This window comes from Triturus cristatus, chromosome 4_1, assembly GCF_964204655.1.
Source record: "Triturus cristatus chromosome 4_1, aTriCri1.1, whole genome shotgun sequence".
Taxonomy (NCBI): domain Eukaryota; kingdom Metazoa; phylum Chordata; class Amphibia; order Caudata; family Salamandridae; genus Triturus; species Triturus cristatus.
This window is the reverse complement of record NC_140585.1, coordinates 3339566-3366766: the sequence shown is the minus strand read 5'-3', so window position 1 is coordinate 3366766 and position 27201 is coordinate 3339566. Positions and strand designations below refer to the sequence as shown.

Below are 27201 nucleotides of genomic sequence, written 5' to 3'. Positions count from 1 at the left end.
CAGTATTGATGACGCAAACACATGCGTGTCCACCGTCAACATGTCCTCTGCCAGATCCACCATGAATAGGCCGGATATTCCATTCTTAAATATGAAAGGCCACCGGCTTTATATGGTTCACTTATGCCACTTTTCAGTCCAGGCAAGTAGGCCCTGATTCTGTCATCAAACTCTTCTTGCCTTCTGCCTCTAAAAGCTCCAGCCCGAGCCTGCATCTGTGACCATGAACTTTGTCTCATTCTCTGCGCTGCTCACGAAGCCTGACATCAGCTTACTCTCTGCCAAGAACTGTATTTCACCTTCGAATTATCTGCTTCCCCCTCAGCCGATACATTCCTGCCTAGTAGTTTAAGTAAACATTCTTCCAGTTACCAAGCAAAAAGACCCATCTTCTCTGTCCTCATGCAAGTAATTCATAGCCTTGTTACCATGGAATATTCCTACCCCCTCGCATTCAGTGTAGACACTTAGACGCTTGTACACGCACAGTCAGTATAGAATAGATTCTGTCCGAGAGTCCTCCTTTTTGGATAACATAGTTCTTTAAACATAGGATGTTAGATATGATTTGGGATTAGGTTGACTTGACCTCCCAGACTTCTCGTCTCCACATATAGAGCTAAATGTCAAGTCCCCGTCACCCCCTAGTTACACGTCAATTACACGTCATACTGCTGCGCGCGCATCCATGCCAAGTATTATCTTATAGATCCACCTATACATGACATCACAACCAATCATGTTCCTTTTTACTCATTATTACACCCATTTTCGGTTACGCAAACCAAACGTCAATGTCCTTATCAATTGTTACGCCTACTGTATTCACTTCATTACAATGTATGTATTATAAAAGTTACTGCTTGTCAATAAAGTATGTACTTCACTTCCTGAACCCCCGTGGTGATGGAACTTGAGGCATCCGATTATAATCGCTTATTGGAATAAAGCCCATTCCGAAACTCTAATATCACGGATTCTGCCTCTCATTTTACTGAGCTATTTTATAATGTTTCTGTACCAAATTCAGTCCCGGTAAAGGAGAAATATTTACCACATGATGGCGCCCGAACAGGGACACTTTCTCATCTCACGCGCCGGCGGTGTGTTGCAGGCCCGGTCTCCTGCCACAGCTGGACGGACAATAACGCGTACCAGCAGGATTTCCTGTATCTCCCTCCGGTCAAGCGGGGGCGACTGAGACTGCAATCAACACCCAGACGAGGCGGTGAGAAGTGCGAAGTATCCCGACCAGAGCCTAGCTGAGAGAGCAAGATCCGAGGTATACAGAGACCCACCAGTCCGAAGTCAAGCCCAGTGTCCGACGAGTCGAGTCGAGTCGAGTCGAGTCCGGTCCGGTTCAAGTTCAAGTTACTGAGGCCTTCCGTTTCCGAAGCTACCCGGTGAGTACCATTGCTGGGGAGGCATTTCTGACGTGCACATAGGTTGTGCCGGTCAAGACGGGTTTGGGTACACAAATCCGGTCTGCACTGTTTTAGCAGTGTATCTGTACTGTTTAGCAGTATATCAAGTATTCCGAAGTATTCCGAAGTGTCTAGTTATTGTCTAGTTATTGTCGAGAATTAAGCTTGGTGATTAGTTATGCAGACGATCATCATTGTCGTTTCAGTTAATGGTTTAATGTTAAATGTTTAAAGTGTTTAAGTATGTTCTGAATATCGTGGTATGAATGACTGTTCATTATCGTGTTTATTGTATTAAGTCTGTTCAAATTCAAGTATCAGGTCAAAATCAAGTATAAGGTCAGTTCTCAATATGCCGCTCTTTTCGAAATTAAGACAGATCACTACCAGAAAAGGGGTTCTCGAAGAAGCCGTCCCTATTCCTCCTAGGGACACTCCAGGGCACTTTATGTATCACAAACATGGCTTAGACGCTATATTATTTCTTGATTTATGGGTAGACTATACCAAGGGATTACCAGAAAGTCAAAGGTGGCCCACAGCGGGGACCTGGGATGCAGAGTGCATCATGAAAGTCGAGGAAGAGTTATGGAAAAGAAAAGTCAGACAGTCACAGAAAGACGCCGTTGAATTATGGCGTAAAGAATCACATAGACGAACAGAAAAAGCACGTAGACAGGAGGAGAAGAGTAAAGAGAATTCCAATAAAGTTCGAGAGAATCTATTAATTGAGGAAGGTATCCGAGTAAAATCAGAACAAGTAGACAGACAAAGAAATGCCCTTATGAATGGTATGTATCCTCTCCTGGCCGAAGGATTACCTAAGGCTACTCCAGAGACACCAAAAGACTTGCCAACCCCATTGTTCCCAATAAAGGTACATCCTAAGGGGCATCCTAGAACCGCAGAAGATGTTTTTCTTTCCTCATATTTAGATGACGCAGCTCCCGAGTATGCTAACTCTGCCCTACATAGACCGCATACCAGGGAGGTTCAACGCCAAGATCCAGTACCCGTATCCCTGCAGCAACAAATCGAGTCACAAGTTCCGGCAAGCACATCTGTTTCTGTATCCGCTCCTACAGCTACTTCTATGGCTGTGTCCACACCTGTAGTTGCTGTGTCACGTTCGACGAATCCTTTTACACCCGACGCCCCAGATGGGGCCGCGGGAGGAGCTACCAATGTCTTTTCTACGCCACCCAGAATAAATAAACTTACTTTTCAAGAGTCAGCGCATTCACGTACACCCAAACTCCTTAGTACCCGTACGCTTAAGGAACTTCTGATAGACTGTAGATATGACCCGGTGCCTGGAAAGGAGGACGAAATGACCCTAGCATCATTGCGTATCAGACGAGCCGCAGTGTATTTAGCGAAGTTACCAGGAATGACTGCGCATCTAGATAATATATATCATTTTGTCCAAACAGGGCGAGATCCAGAATGTATTTACAGAGCTATGGAATACCAGAAAGTAGAGATACAGGGGGAACTGTTACGTTTCCTCATAAACTGTGTGATCAGAAATCAAGACCGACCGGGGGTAGACCCGGAAGCCATGAAAATTCTTACAAGATGGAGCCAGAATATATCGGAAGGGAGACATGATAAACAAAACTGTATAATAGCCATGTGCCGAAAGATCCGTAAAGAAATAGAACGCCTACACGAAGAGCGATTAGAGGTAGACGAGTTCGAACAAAACGAGGAAGAAGGGTCAGGACTGCCCACAGGACAGTCGGACACCATAGCCTATGTAGGTAGAGGAAGATCTTGTAATAGGAGTAAGACTAGATATCACACTGACTCAATACATCCGATATGTCCAGATAATAACAGAAATTTTCAAATACCTATAATTAACATAAGGTCTAACGAGCATTCGTTCCAAACCGCCGACAAACTACTACAAGAACGAAGGGGTTATCATTTCCTCGATTCTATGGATGAACAAGATTTAGCCAGGGCAGCTGTCCATTGGGTGGACAGTCCCGGAAAATACAGTGATGATACAGTAGTACGCACATTTTTGAATCTTACCCCAGATGAACAAAGGTTAGCTGGGATTTATATGATTCAACAACTCATTATACTATATCGGAGTCAGCATTCGGACCCTGGTCCCTTGCCTGACATACTGACTGAATTACTTATGAATAAATGGAGAGGTCCAGGTACTGAATTAATTAAAGAAATTCTAGAATCAAGAAAGCAGTATATTCTTTTTGTATGTTCAGAACATGTTCCATTGTCTGTCAAGGAAAGAACTACGTATCACATAGATAGACAGAATCCCTTACGAGAAGTGCACCCAATAAAGGGTGAGGACAACGAGTTTAAACGCGTATTTGTATATACGCCTATATCGAAAATAGAATTGTTAGAAATGAAGAAAGTAGTACCCAGTCATGACAAGGACCCAGCGGGGTTTCACCGAGAAATTAAAGACATGTTACTCATGGGAGAATATACCTACCCCGACATTATGACAATATTAAAGGTGTTGATGCCTGCTGGCATTTATGAGAAACTCAAGGAAAAAGAGTGGGAGGTAGGTGATCAAAAGATAGAATGGTCAGCATTAGAAGCAGAAGAAAGGGCCCGAGGTCCAGGTTCGGGGCTTGGGGACAAAACTAAGGCATTACCAGGACTACTAGTACAGGTACTGCCACGTTTATTAACTACGAAAAAGGAAGATTGGGGTACAATTTCAGCCTGTAAACAGAAGCAAGACGAAGACACTAGTGATTACTATGCCCGTTTTGAAAAATGTTTTGGTATAAATAGTGGCATAAAAGCAAGTAGCGAATCATACCCACATCTGTTTGTAACAAAATTAGTAGAAAATGCTCTGCCCCCAGTAAAGAATAGAGTATTAAAATTCGAGAGTACCTGGCAAGGTAACACTCCAACACAAATGTTACAAATGTTACAGTACCACCACAATAGAATTAAAGAGGAACAAGAACATGAACACAGACGCATGAAAGACACGAAAATGGAAATGCTAGTTTCCCAGACAGTTCCAGCTGAAGGACATAAAAAGGGTATGACACATTCCGATTCAGCAGGACCTGTAAAGGGGACATGCAATTATTGTAAAAAGCCAGGCCATTACGTACACGATTGTCCAGTTTTAAAACATAATATCGCCATAGGTAAAACACAAGAAAGATCACGGCCACTAAGACAAGATCAGAATGAACAAGGAGCTATGCAGCATACCCAGGCCATGCCAGCCTCACAACAGCCAATACAGTTTGTGCCAGCTGCACCACCGTTGCCTGCTGCTGCCACACAGACGACAACACGACAAATGTATCAGACCGCACAGTATGAATATCCCGAGTATCAGCGTTACGCATGAACAAGCCTAGAGAGGGAAGTTGACTTACCCCTTATCGAGATTCCTGTAGATCAAGAAGGACCTTATGTACATAGTAAATTATTAGGTCAAGATAGAAATTTTTTACTCGATACAGGGGCAAGTCGAACAACTATAAAAGGTAGTGAAGTTCCAGGGGCACCCCTCTCAGGCTCACAGAATATTTCCCTTGGTTTTTCAGGAAAACCTATTGTTAATGAAGTGTCACAGCCTTTGCCACTTACGATAGGACCTCTGACCCGAACTACAGATTTACTGCTTACTAAATCATGTCCAGAAAACTTGTTAGGAATAAAAACGTTGAAAGCCCTAGGAGCCATAATATGTTGTTCTCCGGAAGGAGTAAGGTTGTTTTTACGTGATTTTAAAGGTCACTATGTATCTAGAGACATGGATCCCCGACTGCAGACTTTACCTACACACCTATGGGCACAAGGCCCTACTGATGTTGGTTGCATGAATATTACACCATATCGAGTCACACTAAAGGCAGGAGTGGTGCTACCACGAATGCGACAATACAAGTTACCACCAGATGCTGTAGTGGCTTTACTACAAATCATTGACGAGCTCATTGCCCAAGGAGTAGTTGTGGAAACAGACTCCAATATATGTAATTCACCGATAATACCGATTCTTAAACGAACAGATCCTACAGCGCCGCCAGTATATCGATTGGTTATTGATCTGCGCGAATTAAACAAATGCATTGTGCCACAATTCCCTGTGGTTCCAGATATCTCGTCATTACTGACAGCCATTGATTCCGAAGCGACATTCTTTACTGTAATTGATCTCAAAAACGCCTTTTTCAGCGTCCCAATAGATCAGGAAAGCCAATATTTGTTCGCATTTAGTTTAAATGGGCGTAGCTTTAAATTCACACGCGCACCTCAAGGATTTACAGAAAGCCCCAGCATCTATAGCCAAGCACTGAAACGAGAACTTGACAGTATCCACATGCCAGTCAACACTGCTTTGCTTCAATATGTCGATGACCTGCTGATTACCGCAAGAAGCGAACCTGAATGTGAGAAAGCATCACTGACAGTTTTACAATTTCTGGCCGAAAAAGGGCACAAGGTGTCCCCTTCTAAGCTGCAATTCTGTGTCCAGCAAGTTGTTTATCTTGGACACTCGCTGGACAAGGAGGGAAGGCAGCTTACACCCGACCGTATTCAGTTAATAGCTAACATGCCAATACCCAAGACACAAAAGGAGGTACGGGCTTTCATAGGCCTCACTTCATATTGTAGGCAGTGGATCCCTCAGTATGCATTTCTAGCAAAACCACTCATTCAATTGACAACACAGGAGGCAGCCACATCGACTGTTCTCCCTTGGACTCAGGAACACACACAAGCTTTTGAAAGCCTAAAGAAAGCTTTATGTCAAGCACCCGTTTTAGCAACGCCATGTTACAAAAAACTGTTTACACTCTTTGTTACAGAACGCGAAGGTACTGCTTTGTCAGTACTCACACAGGATCAAGCAGGAGCACACAAACCATGTGCCTATTTCTCTAGTACATTAGATCCCGTAGCTCAGGCTCTGCCTGCGTGCCTGAAATCAGTAGCAGCGACAGCTTTAGCAATCAGACAAAGCGATGCCATAGTGTTAGGACATCCATTGACAGTTCAAGTACCCCACGCAGTAGAGGTTCTTGTAAATAGAACGCAAACACAACACTTGACTATAGCGCGACTTACAGGATATGAACTTACATTGTTTCAGCCACATATAGAAATAAGACGCTGTAACACATTGAATCCAGCCACACTTTTGCCAGTAACCGGAACAGACCCACTAGCCCATGACTGTATTGAAGTTATTACTGTAACGACAAAACCCAGACAAGACTTGACCGATGTTCCATTGTCAGATCCAGACTTGACATTTTATGTCGATGGTTCATGCATGAGAACAAGTACAGGAGAGTTAGTAGCCGCTTATGCAGTCACAACAGATACTGAAGTCATTGAAACTAATCGTATAAATACTTTGTCAGCTCAAGCCGCAGAGCTCATCGCTCTGACGCAAGCCTGTATTCAAGCCACGAATAAAAAAGTCAACATATACACTGATTCACGTTATGCATTCGGAGTTGTACATGACTTCGGCGTGCTGTGGCGAGAGAGAGGTTATTTAACTTCCCACGGTGCCCACATTCAGCACGGACCCCTCATTCACGCATTATTAAATGCAATACATCTACCCACTGAAATATCAATTATGAAATGTAAGGCCCATACGAAGGTTACTGATATCATTTCCCAAGGCAATGATCTAGCCGACAGAACAGCTAAACTGACTGCTCAAGCTCAGACCCCCGACATGACAAAGACAATAGTCCCGACACCGACACATTGTATGACCGTTAAAGATCCTACTCTTGACGTAATTGACATACAGACACATGCTACACCAGACGAAATAAAGAAATGGACCGAGTTAGGAGGGATCCAAACGGACCAAGGATGGATGATGAAGGAAAGGTCTGTATGGTTCCTTCCTGATTCAATGGTCCAAATCGTAATTAACACTATACATAGTCCGGCACATCTAGGAGAAAAAGCTATGCTAGACAGCATTCAACACATTTGGTTCAATAAACATTTACGAGCAGCAGCAAAACAAAAGGTCCGTACCTGTATGATCTGTTGCCAGTTCAACCCAGGAAAAAGTGTTCCCGTAGAACAGGGTGGATTTCATCCTCCTGATCACCCTTTTGAAGTCCTACAGATGGATTATATCCAGATGGAACGATGTCGAGGATTCAAATATGTTCTCGTAGTTGTCTGCGCTCTGTCCCGTTGGACAGAGGCGTACCCGGTTTCAGATTACACTGCCCCGACTACTGCCAAACAGTTGGTTCGAGAATTCTTCCCACGATACGGTTTACCACGTGTTGTCTACTCAGATAACGGCCAGCCGTTCTCATCCGAATTAATGAAACACGTTTCACTTCTGCTGGGATATCAGTGGAAATTCCACTGTGTCCGACATCCCGAGGCAGCAGGTCTCGTAGAAAGACATAATCAGACACTGAAAATCAGACTGTCCAAAATATGCAGAGAGAAAGGGGTCGACTGGATAGTAGCATTACCAGTTGCACTTTTTTACATGAGAATGGTAGCACACTCTAGAACAGGGCTATCCCCGTATGAGGTGATCTTCGGTAGACCACCGAATATGTGGGGGACGCCTATACCACGCAAAATAACTGATATTGACTGTAATATGCTGACAGATTACTTGGCTTCCTTGATGTCTGCACTACAATCTTCTCGTTCACAGGTAGCTGCAGCCTTTCCCGACAACACTGAGGTGAAACCCCATGACGTGGTTCCGGGGGATCTTGTCTTTGTGAGAAATTTCGACCGAAAGACTCAACTGGAGCCCAGGTGGAAAGCACCCAAGTTGGTCCTGTTGACCACAAGAACAGCCGTGAAGATCGAGGGCCGCAAGGGCTGGATTCATTCAAGCCACATCAAGAAATTTCATGGACTATCTTCGGATATAGACATTGTGCCCTGCACTCCCTCACAGACTGATACAAAGCTTCCTTTTGTTGAACCGAACAAATCTGAAAATTACAAACTAAAGCTTAGGCCCACCAAGTCGAGCAATTTGATTGTTTAAGTCCTCTCCAAGGTGAAGCGGTTGAATTGTCTCTGACATGTATCCCTTGGACCTGAGTAGAGAAAATACCCGAAAAATGTTGAAACGACAGGCGTATTGTAAATCACTGCGTAGCCACTGCATAGTGACATTATTAATTTTGTTTTTATTGAGTCTTTTAATAATTATTACAAGTATGTTGTTGCACATATATTACCCTATTTCTAGACATGTTTATAATGTTGCTGCTGAACATTCTTTTAGTGACTTACCTCCGCATGAATTGTCTTATAGACTTGCGCTGCGCAATAACACTTTCATTAGTATGTTACATCATTCCCATCAGACTAGTAACGCCACCAATTGTTGGGTGTGTGGCCGACTCCCTCCCTACCAGAATTATGAAGGAGTCCTGCCTTTCTTTCCACATCCATTTACACATAATGGCTCCTGTGGAGCATGGTTTAGTTTAATTAATTCCATAGACTCAGACACAGCAGTTTACCAAGACCATTGGATATGGGGAAACCTGAACCTAGTTTTATTCAAAGTCTGTTACCCTGACAAGGAGGGTCGCCCCAAAAGAACAGGAACTGATCTAGAAAATGAAGTATATGGATTAGGTAATTTTACACCTAATCTCATGATTCTAAATGTCGTATCCGAAGTTGAGCTAGTCTTACCCACCATGTCAGTATTCCCAGCAAAAGGTGAATTATGTGTAAGAAAGGTTGGTTCCATACATATGGGCCACAGTCAATGCACTACTACCGTAGAATTCAGTGACCAAGGCAAATCTTCATTCAGAGCTTCTCGCCACTCCTACTTTATATGTGGTCAGACTGCATGTATGCGTCTACCCCTAGATTGGGATGGTACCTGCTACATTGCATTCCTTTTGCCACCTGTTTTCCTAGCTCCTCCTGACTATTACAGAAATATTCATTTAGTACACAACAGAAAACGGAGAGATCTCCCCATTGTCGATTATACTGAGACGGCATGGGACAAGTATGTAGATTTTAATAAAGGCATCTTTCCCTATATAGGTACTGTTACTAATAGTAAGCTGATACGTAGATTAACTAGAACCCTTGAAGCAGTAGTGAATGAGACTATTTCCGCCTTAGGCAATTTAACGGAAGAGCAGTCTGCTATACGGATTGTTGTGCTTCAAAATCGTCTTGTCCTTGACGTCATCCTGGCTGATAGGGGCGGAGCTTGTAGGGTCATCGGATCAAGCTGTTGCGTATTCATACCAGAAAATTCGCCATCTGTATATAAAGCCATCACTCGCCTTCATAAGATTGTAAGCCAGATACACCAGAACCCAGGCACTTGGACTTGGTCCAGTTGGTTTTGGAATGTGGTATCAGCCTGGGGATGGAGAGTTCTATCCTTCCTAGGTATTGGCCTTCTCATACTATTCAGTTGCTGTCTATGTCTACAATGTGGACCAGCGATTTGTGGTCTGTGTGCCACATCGTGTATCCCACATCAAGATTTTCATTCAAGATCCCGGAAGAAGAAAGAAGAACAAATGATGCTACATGAACAGATCAATGGATTGATGAAGATTGATATCTCTTGAAGGGCAAGTAGGGGACAAGGAGGGAATGTGGAAATGTGGATTTTCCTGGTCAGTTATGTCCCCTATCTTGGACCCCAACGGTTCTATGTGCATGTCGCAAGTACATGTATGTTCCCTCCAGTTCCAGTATTGATGACGCAAACACATGCGTGTCCACCGTCAACATGTCCTCTGCCAGATCCGCCATGAATAGGCCGGATATTCCATTCTTAAATATGAAAGGCCACCGGCTTTATATGGTTCACTTATGCCACTTTTCAGTCCAGGCAAGTAGGCCCTGATTCTGTCATCAAACTCTTCTTGCCTTCTGCCTCTAAAAGCTCCAGCCCGAGCCTGCATCTGTGACCATGAACTTTGTCTCATTCTCTGCGCTGCTCACGAAGCCTGACATCAGCTTACTCTCTGCCAAGAACTGTATTTCACCTTCGAATTATCTGCTTCCCCCTCAGCCGATACATTCCTGCCTAGTAGTTTAAGTAAACATTCTTCCAGTTACCAAGCAAAAAGACCCATCTTCTCTGTCCTCATGCAAGTAATTCATAGCCTTGTTACCATGGAATATTCCTACCCCCTCGCATTCAGTGTAGACACTTAGACGCTTGTACACGCACAGTCAGTATAGAATAGATTCTGTCCGAGAGTCCTCCTTTTTGGATAACATAGTTCTTTAAACATAGGATGTTAGATATGATTTGGGATTAGGTTGACTTGACCTCCCAGACTTCTCGTCTCCACATATAGAGCTAAATGTCAAGTCCCCGTCACCCCCTAGTTACACGTCAATTACACGTCATACTGCTGCGCGCGCATCCATGCCAAGTATTATCTTATAGATCCACCTATACATGACATCACAACCAATCATGTTCCTTTTTACTCATTATTACACCCATTTTCGGTTACGCAAACCAAACGTCAATGTCCTTATCAATTGTTACACCTACTGTATTCACTTCATTACAATGTATGTATTATAAAAGTTACTGCTTGTCAATAAAGTATGTACTTCACTTCCTGAACCCCCGTGGTGATGGAACTTGAGGCATCCGATTATAATCGCTTATTGTAATAAAGCCCATTCCGAAACTCTAATATCACGGATTCTGCCTCTCATTTTACTGAGCTATTTTATAATGTTTCTGTACCAAATTCAGTCCCGGTAAAGGAGAAATATTTACCACAACTCCAGTCTTATTCCCAGAGTACAGTCCTATTCCCGCAGTCCAGTTTTATTCCCACAGTCCAGTCTTATCCTGACAGTCCGTGTTTTATCCCCACATCCCACAGTCCAGTGTTATTCCCACAGTCCAGTCCTATTCGCACAGTCAAGTACTATTCCCACAGTCCTGTCCTATCCCACAGTACAGTCCTATTCCGACAGCCCAGTCTTATTCCCACATTCCCGTCTTACCCACACATCCCATAGTCCAGTCTTATTCCCACAGTCCAGTCCTATTCCCACAGTCCAGTCTTATCCCCGCAGTCCAGTTTTATCCCCGCATCCCACAGTCCAGTCGTATTCCCACAGTCCAGTCTTATCCCTGCAGTCCAGTTTTATCCCCGCATCCCACAGTCCAGTATTATTCCCACAGTCTAGTCCTATTCGCACAGTCCAGTTTCATTCCCACATTCCAGTCCTATTCCCACAGTCCAGTCTTATTCCCACAGTCCAGTCTTTATCTCTTGCACAGAACACTCTGAAGTCTGTATTTATTTATTTTAGCTTTTACAGGTGACACTGCAGGGGAAGAGGTGTTAGAAGGGGGAAGGGCGAAACGTTACCATAGAAAGGGAAGACAGACGCAAAAAGCCTTCTTCCCAGTTTCACCTTATCTACTTATCTACTGGGAAACCTATCTCGTTGAGGGAGACCTCCTCATGAAGGAAGGACTGGGATGAAATCAATCCGGACTCAAAGGAATAAACATTACCAGTAACTAATACAAGCACTAACTTCTACCTAAACAACCCATTGTCTCCCTCTGCTAACAGACCAAAAAATTCCCAAATATGTAATTGCAAGTGCTAAGACCACAAACACTTCTTCCTCCAATCTGCATCGAGATTACGGTAAATAACATTACAGAGAAAAGTGTAAATACAGAATACTAACATAAACTAACTTTGAAACAGGCTGTGAGTGGATCCAGAACCAGTGAACCAAAACAAGCCGTCTTTAAATGTGGGATTTGAGGTCTGTGCGGTCAAGCTTTCAGGTTCTTAGCAATGCCACAAGCTGTTCAGCTGTACAAGAGACGCCAGACAGCTCCTAATGTAACTGTATTTATCAGAAAGTAGGACCGTGACCGCAAGATTACCCATTGAATTCCCTTCACTCAATAATATATGCCAATGAAAGATCAAGCCCATCTCTTCGGCCGTCACTGCATGTTCGAAATGGAGAAGGGTTTAGTGAGTGACCGCCTCACCAAGAGCTGTTTACAGACAGCATTCATAGTAACGTTATTGATGACAGTCTGCACAGGCAACAGAACCGTGCATGATTGTTTCTAAAACCTGGTCCATCTCTCGGACCAACGAGTGTTCACGTATGTGTGTATATAGCATATATACTTGATAGGCTCTGGGCATTAGCCGGCTTCCTATATTTGACAGTCTAGTAAAAGTCTCTTTGTCTTTGAAACAAGTTGTTTTCACATGCATGGCATCTGTATGGATTTCATCCTGTGTTCCTCTGATGATGGCATCTTAGGTTTGAAAGGTGATTAAGGTTCTTCCTTTATTATTATCACATTTATCATTCCTTCTGTGGTGTGTGTTCGCTGATGGGTCTTTAAAATTGATGCGCTCTGAAAGCTCTTCCCACATTCACTGCACTTGTATGGTCTCTCTCCTGTGTGTACCCAATGATGGCACCTTAGAGTTGAGGGATCACTAAAGCTCTTCCCACATTCATAGCACTTGTATGGTTTTTCTCCAGAGTGTGTTCTCTCATGTGCGGTTAGATGTGATGGTCTAATAAAGCTCTTGCCACACTCCTTGCACTTGTATGGTTTCTCTCCGGTGTGTCCTCGATGATGGCGCCTTAAATGTGTTTGTACTTATATAGCGCACAGCTACCCCATTTCGGGGTTTCCCGGCGCTGTACTCATACCGCTAGGGAACCCTTCCTGGCTTTTCCCTGTGAAATGTCCACTCCTGGGCATCCCCAGGGTGAAGCCAGGCATCCCCGCGCTGTTGGGGCTGTTGTGGAGATTAAGCAAGCTATTGCCCAGAGTTGCAGCGTGGAACCCATGATTAGAATAGGCACCGAGGTCCGAGGAATTATGAGCCCAAGACCCGCCAAGACCCGCCGAGGCGGGAATTGAACCCTGGTGCCGGGCCAGACCTCTGCATCAGGGTCTGCCGCTCTAACCATTGAGCCACACTTCTCCACGTCTTCTTAATGTGGAGGGATCACTGAAGCACCTCTCACATTCATTGCACCTGTATGGTTTTTCTCCAGAGTGTGTTCGCAGATGGTTTCTTAAATCTGATGATCGATTAAAGCTCTTCCCACATTCACTGCATATGTATGTCCTTTTGCCAGTATGTAGTCGCTTATGGTTCCTTAAGTGTGATGAGTGGTTGAAGTTTTTACCGCATTCACTGCACCTCTATGGTTTCTCTCCTGTGTTTGTTCGTTCATGCTGCTTTAAATGGGATGAGAAAATAAAATCCTTCCCACATTCTAAAACAATCCTTAGCACACGTTATAATTTTCAATGCCAATACATATAGCGTGTTTCCACATAAGCTTCAAACAAATAAGCATAAGAATGAATTTGTCTTTCTTCTTCTTGGTTGTTCTTTTATTAATTGCAAGTCTTCTCAGTTATTCAAAACAGCCACAAGCCAACACGTGTTTCGTCGCTACTGGGAAGTGTTGTCCCGCGACTTTTTCAAGGCTGTGTTCACATGAGAGAATAAAGACTGGTGTATATATATTGTGAAAATATATATGTTGAAAACAGTATTAATACCACAACACCCAGGTAGTGGAACAGAAACCAATGCGGGGTGTAAACAAAGTTTACATCCAGTTGAATACTTATATCTTAGGAAGAAGTTGCCATAATAAACACATAGTGTACCTCTGTGAGTAAGAAACAGAAGGTCTATGATCCTAATCAAGATGGAGAGAGCTGCCAAGAGTGCACTAGGTGAAATTTATCTGTTCATAATCGACTTCAATAAGTGCTGAAAGTTGACCTGTTGGATTTAACGATATAATGTGAAGTGAAAAATTCTAGGTGTTCAAACAGTCCAAGAGAGTGAATTAACGGTCCTTGACTAAGTAAAAACACTCGTGCTGTGCAATAGGGCAATTACTGTGATTCGAGCTTAATTCGCTTAAAACATAGCTACCTATTTCCTGCTTGATTGTAGCATCTGGAAAAATTAATGTCACATAGTCAGACAAACGTCAGTAGAGCCATTTACTGTGACATTTATTAGTAAATAGCAGTAATAAAAATCGAAGTGAGACCTACTTAATAGGCGGTGATAATTCCAAACCGCCAATGGTTTCTGGTGTGGCGGCGTCACACGTAACCTCAAGAATCTGTAATCCTGTCCTTGTATATTCAGTTTACCTTTCAGTGCTGTAAATATTGAGTGAATTCCACATTTAGGCTGTTGCTAGTAACATAACTTTCAATAAAACTACAAATATCCATCTACTAGTACAATCTATAATATAATGCTCATACCAGATACGAGTCGCATCTGAAACAATATACTAGTATCTAAATATACATAGGTGAGTATGCCCATACAGATGCCTTCAAAACTAGCGTGTGTATCCCAAACGGGAAAATATAATCTCACTGAAATCCCCATATCTAAAACTGGTCGAGTCTCTATCCACACGTTGAACATTAGCTCCTATCATTCCTCAACTATCTAAACCAAGGGTAACAAGTTCCGTTCGTAAATTAACACGGTACGTTCCCTCTACATTGCCTTTCTAACAACCTTCGATCAGTATGTATATACACTATTCAAGCCTTTGAAGGCATTCTTTCATAAAGTCTTGGTCTCGACTTCTAAGTGCTCACCTTATTCGACTGGTAAGGTAGTCCATATGTGACGCCTGTCCAAAATCAGTGCCGAGTGCGCTCATTCAGGTGGTATCCTTCCCGTATTTAAAGTTGGAAACCGGAACCGTGTGTTCTCGTTAGTTAGTGAGTCCCGTTCCAACTCTCAAAGGGAAAATAAAGGTAGGACAAAGAGTGTCTGTCGAATCCGGCAGCCATTTTAAGACGTGACTAGGTCAGAAGACAGAAAGACTGACTTTGTAGGACCAGGAGGCAGGAAATTTAAATTCATACTAACATCAACTGCCTAATAAAATTTGTAGTGTACATAATTGAATGTAAATGTAAAAAACAATATATTGGCAGTACGATCAGAACACTACGTGAACGAATAGGAGAACACACGAGAGCAGACAAACAGGGTGACATGAGATACCCTCTTGCAGCACACATGTCAATCTGCTCTGCCCAATCAACTAATCGTGTTTTCAAATTTTACGGAATAGAACATGTCCCAAGAAACCCGAGGGGGGGAATAGGGAACTCACATTAAGACAGAAAGAGGCTCACTGGATTTTGAAATTGCATAGTGTGGAACAGGGTCTTAATATTGACCATGAACTACACTACTTTTTAGGCAAGTAATACCATATCTGATAATTTTATCAGACTTTATTTGATCAGGTTACACTTGGACTCCTAAGAAAGTATACCCCTACGAAATAAGAATAGATATAACATATATAAGTACCAACTAACAAAACCTATTAGGAACATTATTACTCACTTTAACTCCGGACACTTTGAATAGAACGCTATCAAGTCCAGAAGATAGACTTAATGTGTTTATACTATGAACTTGTTGGACATTATTGTTTTTCTACTGTGCAATCTGCGTTTTTTCCCTTTCCAGATGAATTACATTTTGGTTGATATTGTGTAATAATGTTTCTTATTTACCATGTTGCTAATGATTCATAGGAATTATTTTAAATGAAATGACAAGTCTTAGGCTCTTTAATGTACTGAGTCTAATAGATGGAGAGACCATTTGGCATTAAATATATGCTTATTTTCGTCAAGCATACTAATTGCGGCTTACCCAGCCAAAATCGTGTTTAAATACCGGAATATAGATTAATAAGGTGACACCTAGTCACGTCTTAAAATGGCCACCGGATTAGACAGACACTCTTTGTCCTACCTTTATTTTCCCTTTGAGAGTTGGAACGGGACTCACTAACTAACGAGAACACACGGTTCCGGTTTCCAACTTTAAATACGGGAAGGATACCACCTGCATGAGCGCACTCGGCACTGATTTTGGACAGGCGTCACATATGGACTACCTTACCAGTCGAATAAGGTGAGCACTTAGAGGTCGAGACCAAGACTTTATGAAAGAATGCCTTCAAAGGCTTGAATAGTGTATATACATACTGATCGAAGGTTGTTAGAAAGGCAATGTAGAGGGAATGTACCGTGTTAATTTACGAACGAAACTTGTTACCCTTGGTTTAGATAGTTGAGGAATGATAGGAGCTAATGTTCAACGTGTGGATAGAGACTCGACCAGTTTTAGATATGGGGATTTCAGTGAGATTATATTTTCCCGTTTGGGATACACACGCTAGTTTTGAAGGCATCTGTATGGGCATACTCACCTATGTATATTTAGATACTAGTATATTGTTTCAGATGCGACTCGTATCTGGTATGAGCATTATATTATAGATTGTACTAGTAGATGGATATTTGTAGTTTTATTGAAAGTTATGTTACTAGCAACAGCCTAAATGTGGAATTCACTTAATATTTACAGCACTGAAAGGTAAACTGAATATGCAAGGACAGGATTACAGATTCTTGAGGTTACGTGTGACGCCGCCACACCAGAAACCATTGGCGGTTTGGAATTATCACCGCCTATTAAGTAGGTCTCACTTCGATTTTTATTACTGCTATTTACTAATAAATGTCACAGTAAATGGCTCTACTGACGTTTGTCTGACTATGTGACATTAATTTTTCCAGATGCTACAATCAAGCAGGAAATAGGTAGCTATGTTTTAAACGAATTAAGCTCGAATCACAGTAATTGCACTATTGCACAGCACGAGTGTTTTTACTTAGTCAAGGACCGTTAATTCACTCTCTTGGACTGTTTGAACACCTAGAATTTTTCCCTTCACATTATATCGTTAAATCCAACAGGTCAACTTTCAGCACTTATTGAAGTCGATTATGAACAGATAAATTTCACCTAGTGCACTCTTGGCAGCTCTCTCCATCTTGATTAGGATTATAGACCTTCTGTTTCTTACTCACAGAGGTACACTATGTGTTTATTATGGCAACTTCTTCCTAAGATATAAGTATTCAACTGGATGTAAACTTTGTTTACACCCCGCATTGGTTTCTGTTCCACTACCTGGGTGTTGTGGTATTAATACTGTTTTCAACATATATATTTTCACAATATATATACACCAGTCTTTATTCTCTCATGTGAACACAGCCTTGAAAAAGTCGCGGGACAACACTCCCCAGTAGCGACGAAACACGTGTTTGCTTGTGGCTGTTTTGAATAACTGAGAAGACTTGCAATTAATAAAAGAACAACCAAGAAGAAGAAAGACAAATTCATTCTTATGCTTATTTGTTTGAAGCTTATGTGGAAACACGCTATATGTATTGGCATTGAAAATTATAACGTGTGCTAAGGATTGTTTTATATTGTACAGGGTCAAGGCCCATGATTCTGGGAAGTTGGGTGGTTCTTCTCACCTTTTAGCACCGTCGATTACTCAGTTCTGGACAACTATATATGTGAACATTCTCTGTGGCGCCTTTACCTAAAATAAATACCACTGGTGTTAACCTTTCAATTCCTTCCCACATTCATTGCACTTGAATGGTTTCTCTCCTGTGTGTATTTGATGATGGTATCGAAGTCCTGATGGGGCACTAAAATTCTTCCCACATTCACTGCACCTGTAGGGTTTTTCTCCAGTGTGTGTTCTCTCATGAGCGTTAAGGTGGGATGACCTAATAAAGCTCTTTTCGCATTGACTGCATCTGTAGGGCTTCTCTCCCGTGTGCGTCCGGTGGTGACGCCTTAGCGCTGAATTATCTATAAAGCTTTTTTTGCATACACTGCACTTGTACGGTTTTTCTCCAGTGTGTGTTCGCTGATGGCTCCTTAGGTCGTATGATCTATTAAAACTCTTCCCACATTCACTGCATACATATGGTTTTCTCCAGTGTGTCTTTTCGGATTGTCCCTTAGATGTGATGAGTAGTTAAAGTTTTTACCACATTCAAGGCATCGGAAAAGCTTCTTTCCTGTATGTGTTTGCTCGTGACGCTTTAGTTGGGAGATAAAACTAAAGGTCTTCTTACACTTGCTGCATGTGTATGATTTTTGCCTTGGTGATCTAGTCTTTAATTTTTGTACATTTTTGCATACGTTCAATGACTGTTTCTGTAGATGTTTCATAATTGGTGAATTTCAAGAGATGTCTCCTATTAGCTGCTACCTGTGATAGTTCTGCTGTGGGTTGACAAATCAAAGTTGGATGGTCCTCAAACTGTTTGAGCCACCCATGACAGAAGTCTGGCTTCTCTAGTCCCCATTCAAGCTTGTTTTCCAAACACAGGATCAAAGAACTGGCAGCATTGCAAAGACAGAGATTATTGGGATAACGCTCATCCTCCTACGCAGCAGAGGTCTGGTTTATTTTCTCTACCCCTGTACCTTCTAGAACTGTTATGGTGATTTTGTACACAGGTTTTAAAATGGATGCATGCATGCAGTTAAACACTTAGACCTCTGGGCACTGTGATAACCAGCTTACACTGCGACCGATTTATGTCTCTTGTTAAAATGGGTTGTACTGCATATCAGTACCTTTGACATGACTGATTAGACTTGAGGTATTTCACTCCAATTCCATAACAGACCTCAGCTCAGATTCTTGAACTGACAAGGCCATCTGTCATGCTTCTTATGGGATAATGTCTGTTCACGCATGAGTTCATCTGTCTTTCGATTGATTAGTCTGTGTAGGAGAGTAGGGTCTGCTTTCTATGTTCACCCCCACTTTTTGCTTTTGCTTTACTGGTTTTCGACTTAGATGTGGCTGTGGGCCTGCTAATCAGACCCACAGCCCTGCTGTTCTCTCTCTAAATTAATACTATGTACTTTAGGTGCATAACCCATTTGGATAGGATCACCTTATTGGCCCCTGTACAGTGTACCCTAGGTACCCAGGGCATAGGTGTACCCTAGGCCTACCAGGGGCTGCAGCATGTATTATGCCACCCCTGGCCTGGCCTTCCATTTTGACACAACTGGCTGATCACTCAGCTGGGGCAAGGTCGTGTAATCACCCCTTGCTTAGGTGTAGTATTCCTATACCTAACTTACATATAGACACATGTGTACCTATCAGTCACTCCTATGGCAGGCCTTAACAATCCTGGAGGCAGAGTGCTTGGTAACATGTGAGATGGTGCTCTAGCATGAGCTGAGCCTGTCTGCAGCTTTCGGAACCTTGTCCTTATAGCTGTTCTATGATATAGCCTACCATATACTCTTAAAGTGCCTTATAATCTTAGACGGTTATGGTAACTATAAACATGTCGTGTAAGGTGTCTAACACTGTGGAATAATACCCCCATGCCATTTCTGGACATGAGAATATTATTCCCCCCTTCTAGAGGGAAAGACATGTTAAGATCATACTTCAACTGTTTAACTCTAACCAAAGCCTCAGCATCACAAAATGGATGCTGCTGCCACGGACACGAGTCTGACCCCCTGCTGCTGGGAGTGACCCTGGCAAGGGAGGCTTGGACAATAGGTTTCCTGCTTGGGGAGGTGCTAGCACCTCCCCAGACAGCCTTTAGTGGATTGGGGCAGGGTGGGCTGAAAGGAATGAGACATGCCTGGGGCACACAAGGTGTTCCTTGCATAGTCCAGTTCAAACCGGCGCTGGGGCACTCCAGCCCCAGCTCTGGCGCGAAACTGGACAAAGGGAAGTGGGTGTAACACCCCCTCCCAGGTCCCACCCATAAGGCGTGACCTAGCAGGTATCCCAGCCCCCCAGATTAGTATAAGAGTGGGAGTTGGGCCTCAAGACTTTAGATTATCCTGAACCTGCAAAACTGAACAGAAACTCTGGACCTTCGACATTCGACGAAAGAAGAAGACTGAAGAATCTCCCTTGTAGCCAAGGAGTGGCTACCCTGTGCAAACAGGCACCATCAAGAGACTACCCTTTGCTTTGCCCACGTTCTACGAGGAACCGACTGCAGAGCTTGACCAGAGCCTTGACTTCCAGACTTCTCCGACCCTGATCCACATCTACAGCAGAGCTGAGATCCGTGGAGGCGACGAGCGACGTGGGACCGGCTACCTGGGAAAAGTGGCTAGTAACTTAAAGCGCAGCTTCTGAGGCACCCTCGAAGTTGTGCACCGGGGATTGAGAAACAGTCTGTTTCTGAATTATGAGGGCCTTATGCTCAGGTTCTCCCAGGGGATATCAGATGTAGTCAGTCTTTTAGATGTTTCCTCCAATATCATATATATTTAAGGACTCTCTCCCTGTTGGATATAAAAACATTTGGAATCATCATTAGAAGAGGCTCTGATGAAATTTAACTACATAAGATCTAAAACAAATCTATAATACGTTGACTATTGTTCCCATCTCCGCTTTTAAAATAAGCAAAATCAATAAATTAACTACTCACAGTTTACAAAATAAAGTAAATTCTATGCTGAATAAATCAAACAAATGTAAACATAATAAAGTTGCCTTCAATATTTTCAGCATTTCAGAAAGATAAACCAATGATGGCAGATTTGCATATGACATTGACATTGGTAAGACATTGTGTCAAACTTCTGACTGTACTGTGTCTAGACACAGCACGGCATAGTACAGTCAGAACCCGGGCACAACTCAGTGAGGAGATAAACTTGGACATACACACAGAGCACATCACCTCTGAGCCTTCTCGCCCCACTGTATCCTTTGAACTAAAGCAGGGGTCTCCAACGGGAGCTTGGGAGCTACTGGCAGCACAAGTGTCAATAAGTAGCTCTTGGACATGGAATTGAGCATAGCACATGATTCAGAGGGTCCGGAGTAATGTTGCGTCTTGGATACAGAAGGAGGCAATAGAACTGCTCTGCAGACATTTGAAGTGACAGCTAGCCAAAGCCCAGGCCAAAACCCAGGCTAGAGCACATACACAAGGTGAGTTCCACCGCACGGCCTACAATGGGACCACTCATCAGACAGAAAAGCAGCCATCTCACTGGTCGTAAACCAGGCCTGCACTGCTAGTCACAGTGTATGTGCGAGCACAGGGCTGGGAGGAAGAGCAGAAAAGCTTGAGTGCAGGAATGTAGGCGTGCAAGCTTCATAAAAATCTGATGACCTTGTCTGAGGTGGTAACTAGTGTATTAGTTATTATATTTCACAGTAACGCAGGATGAACTTCATTGACTAGAAGTAGTTTTCTTTTTAGAAGGGATTGAAGACCCCTGAAATAATCTAATTCTTGAGTTTGTGGACGTTCAGTCTGTAGAGCCCCATCCTTAGCATTATCACCGCATTAGAGTTATGCATGAGAGCAGAAAAAGTAAGCATGCTCGCTCACTCATAAATGTGGCGGGAGCAAGGATGTGAACGTAGGGTGTAAGAGAGGAGTGAGGAGGAGCAGACTAGAGGCAGAGGGTTCTGTGATTTCTGGAGATTATTGACCTAGTCTCTTAAAATAGTGAAAGTATATAATTTAAACTCCAGTCGCGTGTGGTCATCCAATCGAGTCATAAGCCCCCGCCTACGGAGTGCTAGTGATCTTCAGACGAGCGGGGTGTTTGGAAAGGTGGTGCCCTTCATTCGAAGCTATCACTCTGGTTTGAATCCAGTAGATCATACGTGACCGTTCTCAAGAACTCTCCAAACCATCTTTACATGGTGGAGCCCTCACTACTGTCTAGCTTCATATGCTCTCATTTAGAGGTGGCTGGTACAGGGCCCAGAAACACTAGGGCCAGGATTATACATTCCACCCAGAATTTCCATCCCTTCACTGGCCTATTCCTAGCTCCAGGGCCTGGAATGGGGACTAACACGCATGTCCTGGATTTAGCAGTCACTTCTCTGCAGATTGAGTGCCAATTCCGAGCCCTGCATTTAGCATCCACCACACACCCTTTGTTGATATCATCGCCTCCTTTTAGGTACCATTTTCCTGCCATCTCTAATCTGCCAAACCTAAAAGGTTTTCTGACTTCATTCATTCATACATCAGCTTCAATCCTGAACATCTGATGAGTTAATGTTACAGGAGGACCAGGTGCTCCCTTATGGCATTCCTTCGGGATTTGATCCCAATAGACGCACAAGCCTCTTCTCCCTTGTAGTAATCAGAGTCAACGTCAAGGTTCCTCTTCTTTCGCGCCTTCAGTAGGGCTCTTGATAGAAGCGGAATCAGTGGAAACGAGTACCCGGACCCCATGACCAACTGAACCAGGAGGAATCACCAAGGGAACACTTCAGCGGGAAGTGTACACACCGGGACATGACAAACATGTGCCGCTCTGGGCCATGACACACATGTGCCGCTCTGGGCCAATGTACATGTGTCGCTCTGGGCCATGACACACACATGCCTCTCTGGGCCATGGCAAACATGTGCCACTCTGGGCCATAGCAAACATGTGCCACTTGGGTCATGGTAAGCATGCGCTGCTCTGGGCGACTACAAACAGGTGGAGCTCCGGGCCATCACAAACATGTGCAGTTCTGGGCCATGACACACATGTGGTGCTCTGGGCCATGGTAAGCATGTGCTGCTCTGGGCCACAACAAACATGTGCCACTCTGGGCCATGGCAAACACGTGCCACTCTGGGCCATGGCAAACATGTGCCACTCAGGCCATGGTAAGCATGCGCTGATCTGGGCCAAGACAAACATGTGCAGCTTTGGGCCATGACAAACATGTGCAGCTCTGGGCCATGACTCAAATGTGGTGCTCTGGGCCATGGTAATCATGTGCTGCTCTGGGCCATGACAAAAGTGTGCCGCTCTGGGCCATGACAAATATGCCGCTCTGGGCCATGACACACATGTGCTGCTCTGGGCCACGGAAAACATGTGCCGCTCTGGGCCATGACAAATGTGCCGCTCTGGGCTATGACACACATGTGCTGCTCTGGGTCATGGCAAACATGTGCCGCTCTGGGCCATGACAAACATGTGCCACTCAGGCCATGGCAAGCATGTGCTGCTCTGGGCCACAACAAACATGTGCTGCTCTGGGCCATGACAAACATGTGCCACTGTGGGCCATGACACACATGTGGTGCTCTGGGCCCTGGTAAGCATGTGCTGCTCTGGACCATGACAAACGTGCCACTCTGGGCCACGACAAACGTGCTGCTCTGGGCCATGACATGAATGTGCTGCTCTAGGGCCATGCACACATGTGCTGCCCTCGGTCATGGCAAACATGTGCCGCTCTGGGCCATGACAAACGGGCTGCTCTGGGCCACAATACACTTGTGCTGCTCTGGGCCATGACAATTATGTGCATTTCTGGGCCATGATGAGTTAATGTTACAGGAGGACCAGGTGCTCCCTTATGGCATTCCTTCGGGATTTGATCCCAATAGACGCACAAGCCTCTTCTCCCTTGTAGTAATCAGAGTCAACGTCAAGGTTCCTCTTCTTTCGCGCCTTCAGTAGGGCTCTTGATAGAAGCGGAATCAGTGGAAACGAGTACCCGGACCCCATGACCAACTGAACCAGGAGGAATCACCAAGGGAACACTTCAGCGGGAAGTGTACACACCGGGACATGACAAACATGTGCCGCTCTGGGCCATGACACACATGTGCCGCTCTGGGCCAATGTACATGTGTCGCTCTGGGCCATGACACACACATGCCTCTCTGGGCCATGGCAAACATGTGCCACTCTGGGCCATAGCAAACATGTGCCACTTGGGTCATGGTAAGCATGCGCTGCTCTGGGCGACTACAAACAGGTGGAGCTCCGGGCCATCACAAACATGTGCAGTTCTGGGCCATGACACACATGTGGTGCTCTGGGCCATGGTAAGCATGTGCTGCTCTGGGCCACAACAAACATGTGCCACTCTGGGCCATGGCAAACACGTGCCACTCTGGGCCATGGCAAACATGTGCCACTCAGGCCATGGTAAGCATGCGCTGATCTGGGCCAAGACAAACATGTGCAGCTTTGGGCCATGACAAACATGTGCAGCTCTGGGCCATGACTCAAATGTGGTGCTCTGGGCCATGGTAATCATGTGCTGCTCTGGGCCATGACAAAAGTGTGCCGCTCTGGGCCATGACAAATATGCCGCTCTGGGCCATGACACACATGTGCTGCTCTGGGCCACGGAAAACATGTGCCGCTCTGGGCCATGACAAATGTGCCGCTCTGGGCTATGACACACATGTGCTGCTCTGGGTCATGGCAAACATGTGCCGCTCTGGGCCATGACAAACATGTGCCACTCAGGCCATGGCAAGCATGTGCTGCTCTGGGCCACAACAAACATGTGCTGCTCTGGGCCATGACAAACATGTGCCACTGTGGGCCATGACACACATGTGGTGCTCTGGGCCCTGGTAAGCATGTGCTGCTCTGGACCATGACAAACGTGCCACTCTGGGCCACGACAAACGTGCTGCTCTGGGCCATGACATGAATGTGCTGCTCTAGGGCCATGCACACATGTGCTGCCCTCGGTCATGGCAAACATGTGCCGCTCTGGGCCATGACAAACGGGCTGCTCTGGGCCACAATACACTTGTGCTGCTCTGGGCCATGACAATTATGTGCATTTCTGGGCCATGACAAACGTGCTGCTCTGGGCCATGACACCCATGTGCTGCTCTGGGCCATGGTAAACATGTGCTGCTCTGGGCAATACCACACATGCTGCTCTGGGCCGTGACACACATGTTCTGCTCTGGGTCATGGCAAACATGTGCTGCTCTGGGCCATGAAAAACGTGCTGCTCTGGGCCATGACACACATGTGCTGGTATGGGTCATGGCAAACATGTGCTGCTCTGAGCCATGAACAACATGCTTCTCTGGGCCATGACACACATGTGCTACTCTGGGTCATGGCAAACATGTGCTGCTCTGGGCCATGAAAAACGAGCTGCTCTGGGCCATGGCACACATGTGCTGCTCAGGGCAGTAACAAACATGCTGCTCTGGGCCATGACACATATGTGCAGCTCTGGGCCATGACAAACATGTGCCGCTCTGGGTCATGACACAGGTGTGCTGCTCTGAGCAATGACACACATGTGCTGCTCTGGGCCATGCCATACATGTTCTTCTCTGGGTCATGGCAAAAGTGCTGCTCTGGGCCATGACACACACTATCTGTGTAGTGAGGAAATGGGGTTAACTGCAGACATTGCTAAGTTAGCATGAGAAGTATACGCTTGGCTGCCATTCTACCGCTTTTGAACACAACACTACAGGGCTCTGTTCTCCTGAAATACTTTGCTGGCGCTGCTTCACATGAGAACTGTCTACCTTTCACATATCCAGCGGGGCACCGCGCGCTCTATCTGCACAGTGTGTTCAAGGTTGAATAACAATGTATGCTGTTGATTCACTTTGGCCAGTCCCACGCACACAGACATAACATGAAGCACAGTGACCCAACTGAAACTCGGGTGCTTTTAATATGTCATTACCTGCATGCGAGAGCACTTGGAGAAAACCTTTCCAACATAGAAGAGCTGTGCTGGTCCTGAGATGTGATTCACTGCATCTGATCTCGTAGGTATGGGGTCTCGCTGACAAAGCCCAGAGGTCTTCTATAATTATTCTAAACTAGCTCATGAGCACGGGGAGGGTGGTCAAAGGAGCTATAGTTCTGTTTCCACTGTCATTATAATATGGTTTCCTCTTTTGTGCTTTATGAAATTGTAACAATGATAATTATATTGTTTTAATGCATTATGCTGCTTGTGTTGCCTAGAGTACTGCACCTCAGAGCACGTTAGTTAAAATAAACATTTTAAACTATACAGTGTCTCTGTTTACTCATGTTGTGGACAAGTATAAGTGTGACCGAAAGAGTGTTCTTGTTTCCCACTATTCCTGAGAGTTTACTAAGTCGCATGTTCTAGGTTGTCTAATCATTGGTAGCTTCTCTGTAGTACGGAGAACACATGAGACACTAATGCTAGTCGGGTTGGGGTTCTGGGCATTGATGTGGCTTTTTTGGTACACAACAATACACCGAGGTCCTGGTTTCCTGCGCATAGTTCTGTGCATGAGCAGAATCCCTGCAACATCTGCTCTGGGCCACAACAGACATGTGCTGCTCTGGGCCATGACAAACGTGTGATGCTTTAGGCCATGACACATGTGTGCTGCTCTTGGCCATGACACACATGTACTGCTCTAGGCCATGACAAACACGCTGCTATGGGCCATGGCAAACATGTGCCGCTCTTGGCCATGACACACATGTACTGTTCTGGGCCATGACACACATGTGTTGCACTGAGCCATGACACACATGTGCTGCTCTGGGACAGGACACAAATGTGCTGCTCTGGGCCATGACACACATGTGCTACTCTGGGCCATGACACACATGTGATGCTTTGAGCCATGACACACATGTTGTCGTACTTTAATATTCGGGACCGCGTAGGGGACAGGGCCCTACCCCTGTCTATCTTGGTATTAACAAACCGCAAATGGTAAATGCGGCATGTACGAGTGCTTTATATATCGTTCTAGCTATAAATGCACTGTGTACACGTTATTCAGCTTCACTACGCGGGTTCCATTTTGGAAGCAGTGGCCATCTTCTCATTGCCCTCACATAGGCTATAATGGAGTAAATACGGGCCTCACAGTACATGGGCTTTCCCTCTGACTTCTCTGTGACCTGGGCAGCTGGCTCTGCTGCCCCAGGTCAAACCGGTCTCACGAGCTCCCCTTCCTCCGTCCACCTGTGATTAGCATCAGGGCTTGACCCGTCATAAAACCCTTTCATTCTATACAATCCCCCGGCTAATCTCTTCCACACCTGCTTGTTCCTGCTTT

At 44.6% G+C, this 27201-nt stretch overlaps 1 long non-coding RNA gene and 1 pseudogene across 1 annotated transcript in view; both read right to left on the bottom strand.

Annotated features, from left to right (window-relative positions):
- The window catches only part of LOC146839255 (uncharacterized), a 58261-nt gene that overhangs the window by 17511 nt on the left and 13549 nt on the right, over positions 1 to 27201 (bottom strand). The window lies entirely within an intron of this gene.
- Positions 12751 to 18562, bottom strand: LOC146839256 (uncharacterized; annotated as a pseudogene).